The sequence below is a fragment of the Artemia franciscana genome, chromosome 17 (genome assembly GCF_032884065.1).
Source record: "Artemia franciscana chromosome 17, ASM3288406v1, whole genome shotgun sequence".
NCBI lineage: Eukaryota > Metazoa > Arthropoda > Branchiopoda > Anostraca > Artemiidae > Artemia > Artemia franciscana.
In genome coordinates, this window is record NC_088879.1 from 37,253,962 (window position 1) to 37,275,357 (window position 21,396).

Consider the following 21,396-nt stretch of genomic DNA (forward strand, 5'->3'; position numbering starts at 1 on the left):
ATATGCTTACTAATGGCGAAATAATAATAATTATGAAATGACTAAAATAATTCATTCTCTCAAATATGTTGAAAAACCATCGGAGAAAGAATAATTTCTGTTGAAAATATGTTCCGTATTCATTAAAGAGCCAACACCGCTAGTTGTTTGGGGGAGTTAAATGAGAGTTGTGCAACTCATATTTATGGCTTTTTCGTTTGTTTTTTTTTGTGCTCGATATCTTCATTCAGCGTAGTCTGTTTGGTTTAAGATTGTTAACTTAGAGAATTCGATTTATGCATTTAATGGCAAAAAGTTGGCAATGCGGAACCAATGAATTTAATATGTTTTGATTATGGACGTTTATGCTGTATTGATAATCTCCGATGTGTTGTTGTCAAACTGAAAAACCATTATATGAATATAATTCTGCCTTTTCTTGGGAGAAAATACATAGTTTTCGTGGATTGGATTTTCAGTGAAATGATAGTGCATATATTACTTTTGTATAGCTTCAGGTGTATAGAAGATCATCCTAACCCCCAAAAACCTTGGGGTATTTTCTTGGGTATCTAGGCTTGTATGAGAAGGCTAGAGGAATTTTTTAAGAACCTAATAAAATTATTGATGAAGAATTTTGATCATCCTTCAAAAGATCAATACAGTACGGCCGAGCGAAATACAAAAGGGATTGTATGACATTTTCGAAAATGTTAAAGATTAAAGCGTTTCCAGTTGAGTCAAAGCACATGTGAAATCTTTGGAATTGTTGAGAAAACTTTGCTCGGGTATATAGATAGAACTTGACAAATAGATTCATTAGAATGTCAATAACCAGGAGAGTATTTTCAGTATCATTATTTGATCTCTAACACCAAAAAGAAGAAGAACAATAGGGAATTTTTTAAGACAGCGGGAAACAAATTAGAATGAATATTTCGGCCCTATGTCCAAGGGCCGTCTTCAGCAATACAAATAAGAAAAAACAACTGACATGAGGATAAAATCAATAAAACTAAAATGAAAAGTTTTTCAAAACAGTCCCAGCATCCTTACCTCAGCGAAGTTCAATCAGGACTCTGGTTGAGGCGTTTCCTTTTTGCAATCAATGGCATTTTTTTAGCGGCTTCATCACGGTAGGGTTTATGCCTGTCCACTCGTAGTAAAATCAATTTTTCATTGTCAGCAATTGTCATATTGTTGATAAATTTACTTAGTTTGCCCTCAAAGTGCTGTTTTGGCGAAAGGACCAATTCTATTGGTGTCAGCTTGTAGGGATTAGCCATTTTTTTAAGAAATAGTTTTTAAAAGTCCAGCAATTAACGGCTGTAAAAGTGCAAAGAAGCAACTGCCTACTTGAAGGACACTTCCTTTTAAATTTCTTCCCCTTGTTTTTGCCTGCTATGGCACGCACTAGTGAAAAATTTAGCTTTGTCTGTTCCTAAAATACTTCTAGCAGCAGAGCATCACTCTCAGTTAAATTTAAACAAAGCTCTGATAAGAGATTAATGAATTTTTTGTCGACCTCAATTTTGAGCGTAGCTTTCCTATGCCTTGGTTTGGAATTACCTAGGACGTAAAATAAATGTCAGTTTTCTTGTAGTTTCTTCAGCAACTTGATGTCAACTAATGACCTTTTACTGTTAAAAGTAGGGTAATTTTATCGTCAAAAATGTTGAAATGTTTGTGGAGGCCAGCTTTTACAGATATTTTTTCATGATGAGATTGGACCTTGAATAATTGAAGCATCTATTGAGACCATTCTTCAATAGATTCAGATAAATCATTTGATTCAGTAAAATAGTTTGGTTCAATAACGTTAAATACATCAAGCCTTTGTATGAATTTTGTGTCTGGTACAATGGTCTTTATTTTATCATACGACTCTTGCCACACGCTATAAAAATAGCAGATATTTTTCGAATTTTATCAAATATTTTTTTTACGATATTGAATGATTTTCGTTAAAAATCTTGTTTTGCCAGATATTGATGGCCCACAAAGAAACGATCTGAATGTAGAGTTTGCTCTTCTCAATTTTAAAATACAACTAACTCTAAAATGCCTCAATCTGTTGAATAAATATTAATTTCCTATGTTTGAGAATGCAAAAATTAAGAATAATAAATGGTTTCTTTATTGACAAAAATTCACTACAAAAAATATAATGACATTCGAATATCACATTTATTTCAATTTTTAATAACACACAGTAGGCACTTGGGAAAACAACAAACATTTTTATTTAGATAAAATAGACACTTGGGAGAAAAATATTAAACAGCGACACGATATAAAAGTTCTTGAAAGGGGGCCTTGGAAAGCACGGTGGTCGTCTCGGTGGCTAAAGGACGGAGCTAGGCAGTGGCAGATTCCAGGTAAATAATAGTATAATATTAAACACTTTATGTCAAGATATAGAAAAATGTACCGACACATAAAAAACAACAATAAAAACTCTGCCTTACACGGAACAAACATACACATGTAAAAAAAGCACTGGTGAAATGAAAAAAAGAACCCCGTCCCACCTACTACTGAATTTATTCCAGACCAAGATGTTGCCAGTATTTGACACATTCATCTCGGTTCGAAGTAAAGTAGTGTCCATGTAGAACTTCCCCACCATCCGCACACACACTCACTTTGTCCGATATGGAATTGGGATTTTTCTCTAGTCTAACCATGTAGTTTTTAAATTTTATAGAGCAAATTGCTCTGACTCACTCTTGGAACTAGATTATTTTATACACAGTGTCTATAAACAGTTACACCAAAATTCTCCTTCACATAGAGTATTGGTACTTTCTTAGAGAGTGTTTGAATTTTCTCATCGTGTGTTTGCACAGAGTACACCTTCGAACCTGCAAGAACAGCGTGGAAAATCATCACTCCGCGTCTCAGATTTTACAAATAAAACTTTATTTGGGCATGGTGCTTAACTAGCTCCCGGTAAATGGACTCTTTCCAGTGGGTAAAGTCCATTCGAGAGCTAATTTCCCAAATCATCGTATATAGTGTCTGTTTTAACTTTTAACAGTAGTGAATCAGTGTCTCCATAATATACTTGAGCTTCCCCTCCCTCAGCTATTTGAGCCTACACATATTTTAATAAAATTAAAACACGAGTTTTTTTTTGGAACATATAAAATCGCCACGCCAGTGGCAATATTTTTATTTAACGAAATTTTCTTTTTTCTTTTCTATGTAAAAGGACAATATTTGAGCCTATGCTGGAAAACAATGTAAAGCTCAGCTCAACAGTAATTTAAGCACATTCCTTTGAGTCACTTACAACGTCACAGCAACTGCTATTCCGTACACTCTCGCACCTCTTACCGAAGGCTGAACTGAAAATGAGCTTGAGTCATGAAGTTCAAAAGGCATTTCACTATCAATTTCAAAAACTACCCTTGTGGCCCATTCATCTCAACAGTGGCAATATACGAAAAATTTGGATCACAAAGACTGTTAAGCCATTTATACTTCCCACATGGCAAAGAGTAGTGAGACATTACCGACATATGAAATAAGTTCATATTATTTGCATATAAAAAAGTTAAGGCTGAATACTGAAAAGAGAGAAGTTGTTATTTTTAAAAAAAGGAAGGTTGGGGACGATGAAAAATATACATTTAAATTTAATAATAAGAACTATTTATAAGTAAAAGAATAAAATATTTAGGCTTTATCTTATCGGAAAATGGAAGCCTAAGAAGTCATATTGATGAAATAATTAAGAGAGGTAGGGTGGCCATGTCAGCTATATTTAGAAACCCAACGATAATGGGGATCAAAAACCTAAAAATGCATAAAAGAATATTTAACACAAAAATTTTACCCGTGATGGAATGTGGGGTGGAGAAACGGTACAGCAACTAGAGTCCCTTCAGCTCTAGTATTATAAAAGAGTGTTTGGTCTACATCAGACAACTCATTCACAGATTCTGAAAGGTGATATGGGCCTGTTTTCTTTAAAGCTACGTAGGTATATTTTAATGCTTAGATTCTGGTTGAAGTTAACTAAGAGTAATGAAGATAGACTAGTAAGAGTGGCATATGAAGAGATGTTGAAATGTGGTTTAAAAACCTCGTGGCCATCCCAAATTAAATCATTACTAGAAAAAGTAGGAATGCCTTATTTATGGAATAATGATCTGCTCTCGCGATGTACCAACAAATTTAGAAAGCCAGGTACGATTTATATTAGAAAGTCAGGAAATTCAGCATTGGCAAATGCTGGTTCTTGATTCTACAACCCTACAACATTATAATCAGGCAAAACCTAGTTTTGGGGAGGAAGTTTATTTTAAATTTGATTTTCCGGCTATGATTCTACGTCGTTGGATTCAGCTTAGGGCAAATTGTCTTCCAATCCAGAACAGGCAAAAAACGTTCGACAAAAATAAAATGATAGTTGGTCCTGATAGGCGGTATGTTTGTCCCCTTTGTAAAGATGATGATAAAGACTTGGATCATTTTCTCCGAAAATGCCCGGTGCTCTTGGATTTACGGGAAATTTATTTGCATGGGATTAATTTGATGCTTCCGGGTATTCTACAAAATAGTAACCCAACCACAATATTTCGAGTGGGAGTATATATAGATAAATCTTTATTAAGAAGAAAAAGTTTTATATGATTAATTTCTTTTGTAGTTAGATTAGGTACTTTTTGCGTTGAATTCTGTTTTTTTGTGCGTGTTCGTACTGTTGTTAATTTCCTTGCTTGTTATTTATTTATTTATATTTTTGTGTGTATATGGCCCACGGGTTTTTGAAATACACTTATCTATCTATCTATCTATTACGAAAAACTATGTCAAATTTGTCACCGGTGCGTTTTCCGGTCGGGTCAGTTTCCATGATACGATTCCCATGGAAAACATACCCTCCTCTCAAGTACTTCTCTACAAATAAGTTCTTATTCACAGCGGTGGTCAAACCTCTTTTCTCTTTGCTAATTTTAAGAATTAAATCCCTTACACGTCAACAAATATATATGTCCTTACGCATTAACAAATCATGTATTTCATCATCTGGAGAGCGCTGTTTAAGGAGGGGAAAACTATTAAAATCATTGCTTTTCTGTGCTTGAATTAATAGACTTACAGATTTGAGGGGGAAAAATAGGAATCTAAAGAACGGATCATATTCGAGCACGTATTATAATAATGTTTTGTTTACCATTTTAAATCTAAATGTAGCAGCTTCTAAGAAGATTTGGGTAAGATATTATAAAAAATAGAACCATCCATCATGTGCCATATTCAACCTCAGCTCTCTGCAAACGTGCCAATTTCAAATCGTAGTTGGAGTTGTGTATGTTAAACGGTAGAATAACTATTGCTTAATACTTAAATTGCAAGATTTATGGGCCAGTCCGAGAAAGTTATTACCACGATAAATTAAGATTGTGTAAATGATCATGAGCGTGAACTGGTGTCTGCCCAATACTCTCAATAAATTTCAATTTAGACAATGAATACATTTTCTTATTTTTAATGGCCAACTTGTCATCTGATTAAAGGGTCATTGGATAGGCTGTATTGCCCACCTATGAAATTGATTAATTATGAGTTTTATAAGTGCAATCATGGCTGCAACCACAAAATCTTTCCCACTCAATGCTTCAAAAATCTACCAATTGCATCCTATTTCTCGAGTCTCTTTTTCCATATGCAAAAGAGGCAGCAATGGCTTCATGTTCTTTGACACTATTTAAATTTGATGTATCATGTCCATCTGTGAGTTTGTCCTCGTAAACTAACGCCATCTTGTCACTAGTGAATTCTAAAAGTTCTTGAATCACAAGATGGCATTGTCGCCCGAAAATGTCTCCACAGATTGATACTCATGACGCTTATAGTGCTTAAAAGGGTGCTTTGATATTAATTTGGTGTGGAATCTAGTCTGACACATTAGATAATAGTAGCTTGTCCCCCTCCCCTCTCCCCGAAAAATATGTACTATAGAAAAAATGTGGAACTGAATTAGCCTCTTTAGCAAGCTCGAAAAGAAGTCATACCCAGTGTTTCACTGATTCAATGGACGGAGCCCTCACTGAATATGCTACCCTGTTTTTATCCTTACATCCCCCTCCTCAAACTCTGTATCATACTGTAAAACAGTAGCACCAATCCTTAAATGCTCATTGGCCCGCTTACAAATATTTACTCCTTTAAGTGTTACTGATATTGACCATTTAAACAGTTAAAGTTTACCTTAGGAAAATCTGCCCCTCTCTGGGCCCATTTACTGCCAAATCACCCAAATCTACCCTACTAGTACCCTTTTGCAATTTGTTGTGGGCTGCTATGACAAATGCGCATTGAAGCAATGCAACCTTGTTTCAAAACAAATTTCTTGAATACTATACACCTCCCCCAATCTGAATTGTATTTTGTACCTGCCTTCCCCTCCCACCTCTTACACAAAATCTTTTTTTAAATTGCACCCATTAATATATAAATTCTCAATAAATAATACCTCTGACCCACTCTGATCCTGCAAGTCTGGGTCAAGTGATTTTCAGTTTGCATACAATACTAATACAAATCACCCGATTTTTGGTTTAATTAAAAAAAAATGTGAGATGGATGGGTTGATCCTATCCCTACCTCCCCAATCCTGTATCTGTTTTTCAAGAAGGGCTCGAATCCTGCCCCCATATGAGAATACTATGTCTGTAGAATTTGTGATTCAACAGCCCACTATAATTAAGTTAAATGGATCCCAAAGTCTGCCCTATAGACATATATTTTGCAGAAGGCAGAGTTCAACAAGTAGAAGTATAGTAATACAGGGGATGAGCCACTTTCACTTTGTCCCACACCCCCAGCTTCTCCTTTTTACGGTCACTGTGAGTGTTTAGGAGGGATAGCCACTCTATCTCTGCCAAGAGTCTCTGGACTGTGTTGGTTGTTAACTCCTCTTGTACCCAATCCAAAAATTCTGCATTAAGACCAAGATTGGCTGGAAAACTATCTAAGTCAAAGTTGGGGGATTTATACTATCTAGGATCATCTCACAAAATATGTTTAATCCCTCTCGTTCACTCTCCTTTGGGGCCTTCTCTGTCTCAATTTGGGCACAGATACTGTCATAATATGCTGATAGTGCAACAAGACAGGTGTCTTCATACCGTCAAAGAGATTATTGACCCTTTAAGTTGATGGCGCTGATAATGTCGCTCGCTGGAAGAAAAATAATACTACCAGCATATTTTTTTTCAAATCTATAATTTTCATCGTTTTAATAATCTATTTTATTTTTTGGAGGCCAGGGGCCCTCAAACCTCCCCCCTGTCTCCCCAATACTATCGAACAGGGGTGGGACCGGCAGTCCAAATTATTTGGATATGATTTTCGTTTTATTAGTCTGAACGAGAATATATTATTCAGCAGTATTGAAAAGCCTATAAAATTATTTTTTTAGGGGACTTGGTGGAAGGAGCAGTAGTTGTCAAACAGGGGGTTACTCAACATCTGTTTGAAATGGGATGGTTTTATTAAATTGAAAAAAGAATGAATTCACCATGTTGAAAGGCTTGTAACTATTTTTAGGAGTGGCAGAATCCTCGATAAAAAGCCCCAACATCATTGTTTAAAGGTTTATAGCTTTATTTTTTAGAAGGGGCAGAACTCTTGAACAGGAGGTTCCGACATCATGTTTAATAGTCTAACATTATATTTTTAGTGGAGCAGAACTCTCCAACAAGGGCCCCAACATAATATTTAACAACCTGTAACTTTATTTTTTAGGAGGGTCAGAACTCTCGAACAAGAGGCCCCTCGATACCCAATACCCAGGACCGGACATACGCAGGACCGGGTTGTAATTTCTAGGCAATTCAAGATTTTATTTTCCTCTGGACTTTCCTTTGAAAAGCCTGTTTTCTTCAAATTTAAATTATACTCATTCTCCATCATATCCATGACTATCCAAAATATAAAGAGTAGAAGCTCTCTGGGATATCAATTCACGAAAATGTAGGGGGATAGTAAATGTATTTGCAAAACCTAAAGGAAGGAGGGAATTTTCTCTATGGAATTCATAAGCCTATTATTCTTTCTCTGTAAAATTCTAATCTCTGGTACATTTCAAAACCCAAAGGGGGAGAGGAGCAAAAATTATAGGGGCAATTTTGCCCTACCGTCCCCAATTTGGGCTTTTCGGCGCGGGTACATATACAAATGTTGTCTGTTCTTTTACACTCGAAAAAGTTCTGTGTTAATGTATTCGTTGTCAGTTTTTCAGCCCCCCGCCCCCAGGGGCTGAATGGTCAAAATTTTAATTTTTGTAATTGAGGGAAGTCTGTTTGGAAAAATCTTACTGTCAGAAATACCTCTACCAAAAACCTTCTACCTCTGCGTGGGTAATTTTATGAATGTTATATTTTAGTTCATACTCAACGAAGTTATGCGTCTATGGATTAGCTATTACCCCTCAGCCTTCACATTGTAGGCTTAATTCAAGTAGGCTTGAGAGGTTTAATCTCTCCGCTCCTTTGACCTGCAGGATAACCCAGAAAACTTATACAAGAGTCTAGTCCCCCCCCCCATTAGACAACAAAAGGATATACAACTTCTCCCGTAATAGCTGGTACACATTTAATGTATAACTAAGAATATAACTGCCTACTAAATCTGTGTAATAACAATTCATAAATTTAACAAAGCGAATTTAAAAACCATTTTATTTGACATTAGTCTTATGATTCGGCATTACCACTAAGCTGACCCAAATAATAATTAATGCTTCCATTTGCCCCTCGAGGAGCCCTTTGAGGAGGGTATTCCCACCATATTCGCTGTAAGCTTGGGTGATTTACATAGAAACTGTTTCATTTGTTCTTGAAATAGAATTGACCCATGTATGTCACCTTTCATGCTTATTGCCCCTATCTGAAATATAGCTATTGATCAAACAGTTTGTGGCAATGAACTGTAAGTGAGAAACGACCCGGCTCAATAGGGTAACCCGAAACTCTAAAAAACAGAATTTTGATACAAACCGACATATCAATGAAATTGGCTTATTATCCTGATTTTAAATATATAATTAAGCTTTCATTAAGCTTAGTCTTACCAAATAAAGACTATGAGGATGAGAAAATATGCCTGATTTTCGAAAAAAGAGGAAAAGACCCTTTAAAAGTACTAGAATCTTAATGAAAAACCCTACTTTAAGGGTTTCAAGCTCCTATCTGCAAAAATGCGGAATTTTGTATTTTTTTTTTGCCAGAAGAAAGATCACGGATGCGTTTTTTTTGTTTTTTTTTCAGGGGTGATCGTATTGACCCAATGGTCCTAAAATATTTTGAGAGGGCTCATTCAAACGAAAGTGAAACTTCTTGCGACCACAAAGAATGGAGGGTATCCTGTCCCCCTCCCCCGCCTTTTTTTCTAAAGTTGTCTGATCAAAATTAAGTGACCAAAAAGATCGGAGGGTATCCTGTCCCCTTCCCCCACCTTTTTTTTCTAAAGTTGTCTGATCAGAATTTTTAGATAGTCATTTTGCCCAAAATAGTTGAAAGGCCCAATAACCATGCCTTTGGATATAACATGACCCCCTCACAGCCCCAGGGGAAAGGTCTTTAAGTCATAAAATTTGCCCATTGTTTACACATAGTATTTGTTATTCTGAAGTGTGTATGCATTTCTGGGTGGGGGGGGAGCAAATTTTTTGCTGTTTATTTTCCACGGGGGAATTTTTTATGGGAAGGGAAGTTTCAAGGGGAGTGAACCTGTCAGGGGTTCACTCCCATTATGCACTGGGGGAATTTGGTGGAATTCCTATACAAAACGCTTTTTATATGTCTTACATTCTCTTTTCCGTCTCAATTTTACGCGTGGGGTTGTTAAGGGTAATAGTCCCGGGTAAATTCTAACCGGGATTCAATTTTCTAGAGGATATTTCCGTTGGGAAGGTGAATGAAGATGAAAAAACATTTTTTTTTTCTAAATTTAATTAACTTCAAGGCCGACAAAATTAAACATATAGCAATTGCTTTGTTTTCTTAGTTTGCTATTTTATTTATTTGTACGGAGTCGGTGTAGACCTATTGGGTTAGACAGTCTGTTACACTTGATGTATTTCTTATCAATGTACTATTTATAAATAGGATGTAAAACAAAGGAGCGAAGTCACTTGGGGAACAGGGACTTTACTTTACTAACTGTGTTTATACTTTAATTACTAACTGTGTCTTCAATAATCATTACCGAAAGTAACAAATTCAATATTTGTTGCTAAATTCTTGGAGATCAAATCTCAAAAGCTGTCATTAATCTGGACTCTATCCAGCTCAACTCCCAATTCATAAATTTTATATAGATAGGGTCAAATTTAGAGAATGGGACTGGTCTTGAAAACACCCCACCCCTAATATATATATATATATATATATATATATATATATATATATATATATATATATATATATATATATATATATATATATATATATATATATATATATATATATATATATATATATATATATATATATATATATATATATATATATATATATATAGATATATATACATATATATACATATATATATATATATATATATATATATATATATATATATATATATATATATATATATATATATATATATATATATATATATATATATATATATATATATATATATATATATATATATATATATATAAAATCAAAAATAGATCGTAAAATGTAAGTAAAATGCAAGGCTGTTTTTCTAATAAATTGAAAATATTTCTTTGACTCGTAGGTTGGTCTTAAAATGCAGGCACAAAAATCATAGCCCCATCCCCAAACCCCGTCATGAATTTCCAGGTAATTTCCAGGACATAAATTCCAGATGAAGTCCTGTCGATGGACCAAAAGTATATTGAGGCCTGCACCTGTTGGTTTCTGGATAAGTGAAGTAGAAACGAATGATTTATCAAGGAGACAGGAGGAGTCTGTAAAGCGCAGATTACGTTTTCATTAGCTACCTGAATTTATGGGAAAAATCATTAAAGGTTCAAGTGTCCTGTGGTAAATTCAATGGAATCAAAGGAAAAAGTAAAAGATAGACCTGTACTGCAGAGTATGCCGACAATTCAAGTGACTTCTCCGCTTAGTGAGTACGACAGTGAACCGGACCTCTGGGATGTCGATAGCGATTCAGAAAAAGAAGTAAGTAGCAATCTCTTCATTAAAGAATTTTTTATATTATAACTGTAACGAGCGATTAGGCTCAATAGTCACCGAAACTCTAAGAAGCGGAACTTTTATATCAGTAGATGCGTCAAAAGAACCATATTATTATGCTGATTCCAAATATATAAGATTCATCAAGTTTAGTGTTACCCATCAAATGTTACGAGCCTGAGAAAATTTACTTGATTTTCGAAATAGAGGGGAACACCCCCTAAAATTCAAGAAATCTTGATGAAAATTCAAGATTTCAAATTCAAAATTCGTAGATTCAGCGTACATAGAAATTTAAAAACCATTTTATTTGACATTAGTCTTATGATTCGGCATTACCACTAAGCTGACCCAAATAATAACTAATGCTTCCATTTGCCCCTCGAGGAGCCCTTTGAGGAGGGTATTCCCACCATATTCGCCGTAAGCTTGGGTGATTTACATAGAAACTGTTTCATTTGTTCTTGAAATAGAATTGACCCATGTATGTCACCTTTCATGCTTAAGGCCCCTATCTGAAATATAGCTATTGATCAAACAGTTTGTGGTAATGGTGTGTAAGTGAGAAACGACCCGGCTCAATAGTAACCGAAACTCTAAAAAAACAGAATTTTGATACCAATAGATATATCAATGGAATCGGCTTATTATGCGATTTTAAATATATAAGTTTCACTAAGATTAGTCTTAACAAATTTTTGAAAAACGAGGAAAAGACCCTTTAAAAGTATTAGAATCTTAATGAAATTCACACCATCAGATTTAGCTTATCAGAAAACCCTACTTTGATGGTTTCAGGCCCCTGTCTGCAAAAATGTGGAATTTTGTAGTTTTTACCAGAAGAAAGATCACGGATACGTTTTTTTTTTAAGGGGTGATCGTATCGACCCAATGGTCCTCAAATATTTTGAGAAGGGTCTTTGAAACGAAAGTGAAAGTTCTAGCGACTACAAAGATTGTAGGATATCTTGTCCCCCTCTCCCGCCTTTTTTCTAAAGCTGTCTGATCAAAATTAAGTTACAAAAAGATAGGAGGGTATCCTTTCCCCCACCCCCACCTTTTTTTCTCAAGTTCTTTTATCACAATTTGTAGCCATTTTGCCCAAAATAGTTGAAAGGCCAATAACCATGCCTTTGAATATAACATGACCCCCTAACAGCCCCAGGGGAAAGGCTTTTAAGTCATAAAATTTGCCCATTGTTTACACATAGTATTCGTTATTGTGAAGTGTGTATGCATTTCCGGATGGGGGGAGCAAATTTTTGCTGTTTTTTTCCACAGGGGAATTTTTTTATTGGAAGGGAAGTTTCAAGGGGAGTGAATCTGTTAGGGGAAATTATGCACTGGGGAAATTTGGCAGAAATCCAATACAAAACGCTTTTTATATATCTTGCATTCTCATTTCCGTCTCTATGTTACGCGTGGAGTTGTCAAACGTAATTGTCCGGGGTAAATTCTCACCGATATTCAATTTTCTAGAAGATATTTTCGTTGGGAGGGGGGGGGGGGGTGAATGAAGGTGAAAAAACTTGTTTTTTTCTAAATTTAATTAACTTCAAGGCCGACAAAATTAAACATATAGCATTGCTATATATTTTCTGCTGTTTTTTCCCTTTCATTTTTAAGAAGCTATTATTTTTTTTCATGTTTTTTTAATAGTGATTGTTTTTTAGCATCATTGTTTTCTTAGTTTTCTATTTTATTTTATTTTGTACAGAGTCGGTGTAGACCTATTGGGTTAGACAGTCTATTACGCTTGATGTATTTTTTATCAATGTACTATTTATAGATAGGATTTAAAACAAAGGAGCAAAGTCACTTGGGGAACAGCAAATACTTTAATAACTAACTGTGTCTTCAATAATCATTACCCAAAGCAACAAATTCAAATTTTGTTGCTAAATTCTAAGAAATCCAATCTCAAAAGCTATCATTAATCTTGACTCTATCCAGCTGAACTCCCAGTTCAAATATTTTCTATTGACAGGGGCAAATCTAGAGATGGGACTGGTTTTGACACCTCCCCCCCAAATATATATATATATATATATATATATATATATATATATATATATATATATATATATATATATATATATATATATATATATATATATATATATATATATATATATATATATATATATATATCTATATATATATATATATATATATATATATATATATATATATATATATATATATATATATATATATATATATATATATTATATATTATATATATATATTATATATATATATATAAAATATATATATATTTATTATATATATTATATATATATATATATATATATATATATATATATATATATATATATATATATATATATATATATATATATATAAATCAGAAATAGATATTAAAATGCAAGCAAAAAGACTATTTCTCTCATAAATTGAGGATATTTCTATGACTCTTAGGTTGATCTTAAAATAAAGGTAGAAAAATCATAAATCATAGCCCCACCCCAAAACCCCCTCATGAACAGAAACTCCGGATAAAGTCCTGTCGATGGACCAAAAGTATAATGAGGCCTTCACCTGTTGGTTTCTGGATAAGTGAACTAGAAACGAATGATTTATCAAGGAGACAGGAGGAGTCTGTAAAGCGCAGATTACGTTTCCATTAGCTACCTGAATTTATGGCAAAAATCAGTAAAGGTTCAAGTGTCCTGTGATAAATTCAATGGAATCAAAGGAAAGAGTAAAATATAGACCTGTACTGCAGAGTATGCCGGCAATTCAAGTGACTTCTCTGCTTAGTGAGTACGACTGTGAAATAGACCTCTGGGATGTTGACAGCGATTCAGAAAAAGAAGTAAGTACTAGTTTCTTCATTAAAGAAATTTTTATATTATAACTGTAAGGAGCGACTAGGCTCAATAGTAACCGAAACTCTAAGAAGCGGAACTTTTGTATCAGTAGATACGTGAAAAGAACCTTATTATTATGCTGATTCCAAATATATAAGATTATAAGATTCATCAAGTTTAGTGTTACCCATCAAATATTACGAGCCTGGGAAAATTTACCTGATTTTCTAAATAGGGGGGAAACACCCCCTAAAATTCAAGAAATCTTGATGAAAATCACACTAGTAGATTCAGCGTACCCGAGAATCCTACTGTCGAAGTTCAAGCTCCTAAATACAAAAATGTAGAATTTTGCTATTTTTCCCAGAAGACAGATCACGGATGCTTGTTTATTTGTTAGTTTGCTGTGTTTTTTTTTTTTTTTTTTGTTTTTTTTTTTGGTTTTTTCCTCAGATGTGATCGTATTGAAAAACTGCTTTTAAAAGACTGGGAGAGGTCGTATTCAAATCCAAAATAAATGTTCTAGTGCCCTTTTTAAGTGACAGAAAAGATTGGTGGGCAATTGGCCCCTCTCCCACGCCCATTTATTTCCCAATATTTTCTTATCAAAATTTTGTGATTGCCATTTCGTTTATTGTAGTCGAAAAAATTGCCCCCCACAGTCCATGGAGAGAGGTCTGTACGTTACGAAATTTGCCCATTGTTTACGTATAATATTTTTTATTGGGAAGTATACAGATAATTTTTAGTGTGGGGATTTTATGCTTGGAGTGGATTTCCATTTGGAGGATCTTCCTTAAGGAGGGAAAGTCCTTGGGGGGGGGCTACAAATTCCAGGGAAAATTCTACACTGGAGGGGGGATTTGAAAGATTAATACACAAAATTTTTGTTAATTGACTTACATTATCTTTGTCAATTGAATTTTGCATGCGGAGATCTTTCGGGGAAACTATCTGAGGACCATTTTTGCGTGTTTTGCTTCCCGATTCGAAAGGAGGGATTTCCAGAGTGATCGAGAAACCCATTATAGACTAAAGTCTTTTTCAACTTAAAGTATACTAAGAATAATTTTTCAGGCTAAACCATCCGCAAGAAATTGCGGACGCAACGCCAGATTATGATGTATGTGGTTATACTGCAAGCAGATAGCAAAAATTATCTGTGCCAGAGACTCATTCGTGGGGGCAAGGGTCGGCTTGGAGCGTGGACCCATTGAAACCCCGAATTTTAACGAATTACTGGGTGCTTACTATTCAAATTTATCAAATAAGATATGTTCTCAATTATCCTGAAGCAATTCTGCCTCTCCCCCTGAAGCAATTCTTTCATGCGTGTCTGATCTGACCCATGTCTTCTCTACCTTCAAATTGTTGGTTGCTCTTCCTTCCACTCCTTAAATGAGAAGTTTAATCTTAAACTATGATTTTGTCCCCCCCCCCCCCAGTTCTATAGACTGTGAACATGGGTTATAGTCTAGTTAAAACTCTAACCCGGCTAATGCGTTGCTTTTGAGTGTGTCATATTTTCATGTCATTGTGCATTGCACTATTGATAACAGTTCAGGAAGCTTTCCAATAGTTGTGCTAATATGCCCTGGTCTGTCAGCGTAATGTTTCATAGCTGATGAAGTCTAAAACTATAAAGACAAAAAAGGACCTTTTTGGTAGGTATGGGATCAACTTTTATTTACGCTAAACTGTGGGTACATTCTGGGCACGGAAGACATCAAAATTTGTTTATATGCCTTTTTGTTAGGTTTTTACAAGTTGGACAAAACATTCTGTTTTTTTTTGGGGGGGGGTGAATCTCCTCCCCCTTGGATACGGCCTTTATTCTGGGTTTGTAAGCTGTTGTAACTTTACAATAACTATAGTTACTCATTTTTGACATCCGCCCAGAATGGTTGTGAAGTAACTAGGGGAATAATTAAGCTCATAAGGGAAGACCATCAGAAGTTTCAATTGTGTCCATCTCTCTTTCACTCTAATAAATATTTTCAATACGTTTCGATATGGTAGTAAAACTATGGTGATCATGAAATTAATTTACCCAAGATGCCTATGAACTATCTTTTGTAAAAGCTACCGAAAAAGCAAATTTGAAGTCACCTTCCTGTCGTTCATGTTTCAACTGCAGCTGCAAGGAAAAGATTAATTTTTTTTTAACTGTTTTTAAACCTGGAATGCACCTTGTATAAGCTAAATTGGCAGAGACTAGCCTAATCTTTAGTCAGTATTTATTTCTTAGCCTCTGTATAGTTTTGGATAGTTTAAACATTTTTTTTTTTTTTTTTTTTTTTTTTTTTTTTTTTTTTTACAAGAGAATCAAACCATCCTTGGACTGCTCGTAGCAGTCCAAGCCAAAAAGTACAGGAAACGAAAGAGTAGAAACCGGCGTTGCCGTTTAAAAGAAAATTAACCAATGCCATCTAGCACTCGGTAGCTTTGTTTGACTCAAAACCGCTGGATACCTGTTTTTTTTTAGGTACTTGAAAAGGCAGGGTGTAGTAAAGAAAAAATAATTCTGTCATCAGTCGGCCTATGGGCTTACAAGTCAACTTTCCGAGCTATCCTAGATCCACCTTATGCAGCTCCTATCATTCTTGAAAATAAAATTACTATGTTAAAATGGGTAAAACACCACCTAGAATCTAAGCAATTGCTATTCTTTGCGTCAAAACTCAGTTAATACACTCCATTTTTATGATATAAAGAAAAAATCTGATATAAAGAGAAAAATAATTAGGCCCTTCATAACGTTAAAATCATCGAAAATTTTGACATGATTTCTGCTAACGTTGAAAATTTCTTATTTTCTTAAAAGGTCTGGCACATGATCTGCCTTTTTATTATCTTTCTTGGAATTCATCCCCCTACCTCTTCCCTCCGTCAATAATAAATTTTTCCGTGAATAATTATGCTACCTAGTGATAATTTGAGCCTGTGTCGTGGGAGTTTTCATTTTAGGGGGACTTTCTTTTTCATCTTTTGAGTTTTCTGTGTTTTTCTTACGTTTTCTGTGCGTTTCCCTGTGTCACCTTTGTGTTTCTAATCGTGTTCTATATTCTGATGTGTCTGTTGATGTTATTACAATGATTGTGCAATTATTTTTATTAACATAAAAATACATTTGAAGAATCTTGGCTATAATATTAAAGTATTTTAATTAGATTTTAAAATCTAATTTCTTACCAGCCATGGATAAAAAAAAATAGAAATAAAACGTTTTCATATATAATTACAGGTATGTCAATACCTTTCCAATATATCAAATGACGAATATTCAAAAAAGAACACAAATTTCTCCGGTTACCAAGCTCCAGTCGAAAGAACAATTTCTCAACAAGGAGAAATCTTCTCAGAAATGGGAACTGCTTAGAAATCTAGGTCTTGGCATGGCAACCTCAAAGATACCGATCCTGAAGTGGAAAATGAAAATTGTAAGTTTTCAATAATCCCAAGAAAAAGAAGGGCTTGATAAAGAGTATTAATATTAGTAAATCTATGCTCTTTTTCTCGACATAAATTGTTGGGTCCACAGATATGATAACTTAGACCTTAGTACTATGCAAATAATAAATTAGAGACCTTTTGCTCTCCACTATGTCAGTGCTGCTATATTGGGTATGGCGCTAAGTATACATCTAAGAACACTAAATCTCACAATTTAGCTTTCAGACCACGGTGTAGAAGCACTTTATATAAGCTATGGACCAAGTTAAATTGGGATCCAGTGTAATATTCATCCTCCAAACATGAATTTATTCTTGTTTTTATTGTATGTCTTTAAAGTTTTATCCATTTGACGTAGTGTAGCCCTATTTGAAAATAATTTCATAGATGACAATATTTCTATTTATTATGCACAGTATACCGCTTATCTTACACGGTGGAAGAATTCAGTCATAGTCCATAAAGTCTTATAAAAATACATTGGTCCAAAAGTAGTTCGTCCGGGCCGGGGTAAATATAGCTGCTAACGCTCTTCCTCCACCCAGTTCCAATTAGAGCTTCAATGTTTTCTCCCATCCAAGAATATTCTACTTTCTTTAAGTTTGTCTTCAGAATTTCTTCCCACTCTATTTGAGAAGGACCTAGCCTTTATAAAGATGACATCCATAAAAGAGGAATTATTCCTCACGTTTCATAAAGCTTAATCTTTGATATACTGTCGTTCAAAGGATCATCTTCCATGGCCATATTTAACAGCTCCCACTATTGTCATAATCAAATACATCATAACCATGGTTATAAGACCATTGACTCCCACTATTGTCATAATCAAATAAAATCATAACCGTGGTCATAAGACTATTGACTCCCGTTATTGTCACAATCGAATGACATCATAACTGTGGTCATAAGGCTATTAATTCCCGCTTTTGTCATAATCAAATAACATCATAACCGTGGTTATAAGACGATTGACTCCTACTTTTGTCAGAATCAATTAACATCATAACCATCGTAATTAGACTTTTCTTTCAATTCTTCTATACTTTTTTAACGTCGAAAAAAGTCCCCACTTCTTTCCATTTATTACTAAAAATAAAATATAAAATATGATAAAGGATTCTATTTAATAGGTCTTATTTTTTGGCCCCAAAGAATGGCCAAAAACACAATTTTTAACAATCTGTCATCTATAGTCTCTAAAACATGGTCTGCCCATGTTAGTGTTTCTTCCATTATTGTCCCAGCTAGTGGAGTTATACCTCGTTTTTCATACAGCTTAATGTTAGGTATTCTTGCCAAATAGACTACCAACCTAACCTCCAACCTTAAAAGCAGCAAAATAATTTCTGTATATAGCTCTGATCATTTAAATCTAATAATCGATAACGTTTAAAAAGATAGGGCATTCGCTAAAGCCTCTCTATCAGTTGAATCAAATAAAATATAAAGTTGAAGACTACACTCACCTGATGAATGAGAATTTTGTGAATTATTAACCTAAGAGTTAGAATATTGTTGAGATATCCTCCGAAAACGACACTGTCTCTCTCAAAAGAACTTAATTCACAATATTTCTTAGTCTAATAAGTGCCATTATGCCAAGTAATTTACTTTGTACAGAAACGGAAGAATAAACCATTTTAAAACTTTACAAAAAAAACTATAAGCAATTATCTTATTATTCAAAAACCTTCATTAAGATATTGATACCTTGATTATTTTTTATGAAGAAAAAATTGTTTTGGCGAAGGTACAGGAAAATTTTCTTTACAATGAAATGACTAAGTCAATTAAAATATAATAAAAATAAAACAAATTCAGCTAAAAATAATCTTTTTTATTCTATTTTTTTCCTTTTTGTAGCTTCAGTTCCTATCAGTGATACGATAATCGACAGCAACTGTACATCTCCTAAACACAGTGTTGTCATATCAGAATCCGCAACTCCTCTTTCTGGGGCAGACGACGAAATGTCTGATGAGGAATCAGTTAAAGCCCAGAATCGGCGGAAAAGCAGCGTCTTATTAGTTCCTGAGAAAAGGAGTCGCCACTCACGTCGTCAAGAAAGAGGCAATTGCAGCAACAGTTTTTTGTTTTGTAAGTTATTTTTGTAAAATATACCTGTTATAATTTTATGTTTCGTTTGAAATTAATATCGATTAAATTATCTGTCATAATGATCTGGTATCCTAACTTCAAATAAAACGACTGATGTGCCTTGCATATTGACATATGAGGTCTGAAGTAACGGAACTTTAAGAAATTTCACATATTTTATTGATTTTTCTGAAGCTTTCTGCTCTTCACATAATTCATGTTTTTTGTGTTTTATACAAATATTTCCTTCCTCTACCTTGAAACAGTTTCCATTCTACGTGAACTAATTGAATAGCCTGAACGATACTAGAGATTAGATTTTATTATATCAAAAGCATTTTCGTTCTAAAACATCAACCACTGTTACTCGATAAACCAAGTTAAAAAAAAAAAAAAACTCGAATGGAAGTAAGGCGTAACTAAAAAATTGAAAGATAAAGAAGCCATACTATATATGATAGCGTGTACCACCCTTTCCCCTTCCCAAAACACTTCATTCTTTACTCTACGGCGTGATCTGGAAGCACCTAAAAAATTAGTCAGACAACAATGAGGAACGAAGCCGTCACTTCCACCTAAGGCTCAATTTTAAAGAAACCTCTTAGTGTTGTACTTCAGCGGTCTTTTATCATTGTTTACAAAATTAAATTTCACTTAAGTACAAGTATTTGGAGATATTCAGCTAAATGACGATCTTAAGTGGAGAGGCGATAATCCAAACAATCTGAATGGTTGGCTGGAAAATGCTTATAAGATGAGGTTTTTATTTCTAAAAAACGTCTATCACAAACCCAAGTGACCGGAATTCGCACTTTAGTGTCAAAAAATACAAAATAAACAAGCAAATATAATAAGTCTGGAAATGTTTTTTTTTCAAAAAGTTGAAAAAGTTGTAAAAAATAACAGTTGTCAAAACAGTAGAAAATGTCCAAATAGTAAGAAACATGCAAAATTAAAAAACGAATAAGCTAGATAAAAAAAACACATAAGAATAATTTAGTCTTACACTAAAACATACAAAATACAACTCAATTAAAAAATAACTAAATTTGTTAGCTAAAAATTTAAGAGTTGCAAGGTAAACAAAAGAGGGGGGATCTCATGTATTTAACATGCTCACTATGTAGAGGATGAAAGTCCTTCCGTGTCTCTCGGTAGACAGTATAAATGGGGTAAAAAGGGGATTTTTATTGAAGTAGAACGAGGGAGGCGAGGACGAAGGGGGAACTAAATAGGGAAAAGGTACTTTTCCCAGAGACTATGAAGGGTATTGTTGGCGAAATAAAGGAAATTTGTATTCTGGTTGACAAGATCAGTTCTTCGAAGAATGGAGATATAAAGGATTTTAACCTCATTCAAAATAATATTTAGGTACCTTTTTTTTAGACCACCTCTACTCTTGCTGACTATTGCCAAACAGGACACATATATTCCATGACTGTGTGTACATATGAAAGGTATATTCTCAAGCAATGGGATTTAGGACATTTAAAATTTTAAGGAGGAACAATGTGGTATTTGCGCTTGGACACGACGATCCCATTTTAAGTCACTTGTAATGACAACACCCAGTAGTTATGTAGTGCTAACTGACATTTCAAGCGAGATTGGTCATGTTAAAAAAATGGAAGTCTTTATAAAATGAATTAAAAAAACACAAGTTTTTTCAACTGAAAGTAATGAGTGAGATTAAAATAAAACGAGTAGAAAGTATTCCGCACATGAAAGGGGTTGTTCCCTCTTCAACGCCCCCCTCTTTAAGCTAAGGTTTGACTCTTTCTCACAACTCTGCTTTTTGAAACAATAAAAATTTTAGCGTAAAGAGCGAGGCGTTGAGG

The 21,396-nt window shown here is 34.2% G+C and overlaps 1 long non-coding RNA gene across 1 annotated transcript; it reads left to right on the forward strand.

Annotated features, from left to right (window-relative positions):
- Nucleotides 1-10,829: 10,829 nt before the first annotated feature.
- Nucleotides 10,830-19,610, forward strand: LOC136037640 (uncharacterized). Its single transcript, XR_010619998.1, has 3 exons — nt 10,830-11,156; nt 17,250-17,445; nt 19,325-19,610. It is a non-coding gene; the product is annotated as an uncharacterized LOC136037640 (long non-coding RNA).
- Nucleotides 19,611-21,396: the final 1,786 nt, after the last annotated feature.